At 74.7% G+C, this 2500-nt stretch overlaps 1 non-coding gene across 1 annotated transcript; it reads left to right on the top strand.

Moving 5' to 3' along the window:
• The first annotated feature begins 387 nt into the window (after positions 1–387).
• On the top strand, positions 388–506 carry LOC128823843 (5S ribosomal RNA). Its single transcript, XR_008442077.1, has one exon. It is a non-coding gene; the product is annotated as a 5S ribosomal RNA (ribosomal RNA).
• Positions 507–2500: the final 1994 nt, after the last annotated feature.

Raw genomic sequence — 2500 nt, 5'->3', positions numbered from 1 at the left:
GGAGGGGACTCTGAAAAATTTTCAGCCCTTTCGGCTCGGGGTTGACCTGGTGGCCGAGAGGGGACTCGGACGGCAGGCAAGCCGCCCTGGGCTCACCCTCCCCGGCCGCAGCGAGGGACTGCCCCCCACCCACCCACCCCCCCCCCCGGCTGACAGGATCAGGGCGCACTGGATGTCCGGGACAATATTTTCCCCGACGCCGGGGAGGGCGGGCGGGCGGAGGGGCTCTGGCGGCCAGCCCGGGCCCCGGAGCTCGAGAAGGAAAAAAGGACCGGGCCCGCGAGAGACGGGGGCCCTGCCGCAGGGGGGCAGTCCGACCGGGGCTCACCGTGCGGCAGGCCCGGGCGTCGGCAGGGGAAAGCGGGCGAGGAGGCGCGGGGGCCGGGTGCCTACGGCCATACCGGACCGAACGCCCCCGATCCCGTCCGATCTCGGAAGGTAAACCGTCCCGGGCCTGGCTAGTACTTGGATGGGTGACCGCCTGGGAATCCCAGGTGCCGTAGGCAGCTTTTCCCGGTCCGAGCCAGCTCTCTCTCCTTTTCTGGGGAGGAAGGAGAGGGGGGGGACGGGCCGGAAAGCCCCTCGTCGCTCCTGCCGAGTCGGAGGTCGCGGCCGCAGGTCGCGGGTCTGGGCGCCTGGGGTCCGGCTCCCCACCCGGCTTCCTCCGCGGAGGACCCACCGAAGCCGCTGGGGGAGACCCCGGGCATGGGGCGGACTGGCCCGGACCCTCCCGGCCGCCGGCCCGCAGGACCGCCCCGAATCCCCCCGCCCCGCGGCCACCCAGGCCAGGCCTGGCCAGGCGGGACGGACGGCGGGTGTCCAGCGCCCAGCGGCTTCCGCCAGCGGGGACCCACGGCCCCCAAAGCCGCAGGGGGAGGCCCCGGGCCCGGGACGGACTCGCTCGGACCCCCTGCGCCCGGGCGCCGGCTCGCGGGACCGCCCCGAATCCCCCCGCGGCCACCCAGGCCAGGCCTGGCCAGGCGGGACGGACGGCGGGTGTCCAGCGCCCAGCGGCTTCCTCCAGCGGGGACCCACGGCCCCCAGAGCCGCAGGGGGACACCCCGGGGCCGGGACGGACTCGCTCGGACGCGCTCGGACCCCCTGCGCCCGGCCGCCGGCTCGCGGGACCGCCCCGAATCCCCCGCCCCGCGGCCACCCAGGCCAGGCCTGGCCAGGCGGGACGGACGGCGGGTGTCCAGCGCCCAGCGGCTTCCGCCAGCGGGGACCCACGGCCCCCCAGAGCCGCAGGGGGAGACCCCGGGGCCGGGACGGACTCGCTCGGACGCGCTCGGACCCCCTGCGCCCGGCCGCCGGCTCGCGGGACCGCCCCGAATCCCCCCGCGGCCACCCAGGCCAGGCCTGGCCTGGCCTGGCAGGCCGGCGTGCAGCTCCCCCGGGCTTCCTCCCCCGACGACCCGCGCCCCCCCGAGCCGCAGGCGGAGACCCCGGCCCCGGGGCGGACCGGCCCGGGCTCGCTCGAGCCCCCTGCGCCCGGCCCGCAGGACCGCCCCCCCCCCCCCCCCGAATCCCCCGGGAGAGGCCCGGCCTGCACGCCACTGACGACCCGCGGCCCCCAAAGTCGCGGGAGGCGCCCCCGGCCCCGGGGGCCGGTTAGCTCCGTGTCGCTCCGCGCCCCCCCCCCGCCCCTCGCTGCCGGGACCGGGCACCGCCCCAGAGTCAGCCGCAGCCGGACGGCCTGAGAGCTGCCCTCCTGTGGACGACGGTGAGTTTACCTTGACACTAACCGGCCATCAGCCAGGTCAACCCCATTGCTAGACTGGGGTGGACCTGGTGGCCGAGTGGGGACTTGGAACATTTGACAGCTGCTCCCCGGGGCTTGACCGCTTGTCCTGAACGCCCCCCCCCCCACCCCACCCCCCCCAGCCCCCGGCTCCTGCTCCCCTCTCCCCAGCCTCGGTGCTCCGCTCCCTGCCTCGGAGGCTGCCCCTTTGCGGCGCCTGCATCGCCTCCGAGGACGCGCACCTTCCGGAGGCTGGACGTAAAGCCTGACGCCCGCCACCGCCGCCGACCCGGCTCTCCGAGGGACGACTGTGAGGCCTCCCCCCACCCCCGGACCGCCCTGGGGACGACTGCTAAGCCTCCCCCAACGGACCGCCCGGGGGAAGACTGCTAAGCCTTCCCCGGACCTGCTCCCTCTCGACTATTAAGCCCCCCCTCTGTGGTCCTCAGGACCGCTGCCGCGCAGCCCTCGGAGTGGGGTGACACCCGGGCCGGAAAGGAAACCGGCCACCAGGTCAACCCGTCGAATCCGTTGGGTTGACCTGGTGGCCGGAAAGCAAACCGGCCGCCAGGTCAACCCGGTAGATTCAGCGGGTTGACCTGGTGGCGGAACGGGGACTTTGAAAATTTTACAGCCGCTTCCCGGGGCTTGACCTGTTGTCCCGGTGGGGACTTTGAACATTTGGCAGCCGCCTCCCAGGGCTTGACCTGTTGTCCCGGTGGGGACTTTGAACATTTGACAGCCGCTTCCCGGGGCTTG

Source organism: Malaclemys terrapin, chromosome 15 (assembly GCF_027887155.1).
Source record: "Malaclemys terrapin pileata isolate rMalTer1 chromosome 15, rMalTer1.hap1, whole genome shotgun sequence".
NCBI classification, from domain to species: domain Eukaryota; kingdom Metazoa; phylum Chordata; order Testudines; family Emydidae; genus Malaclemys; species Malaclemys terrapin.
This window is presented reverse-complemented; position numbering and strand designations above follow the sequence as displayed.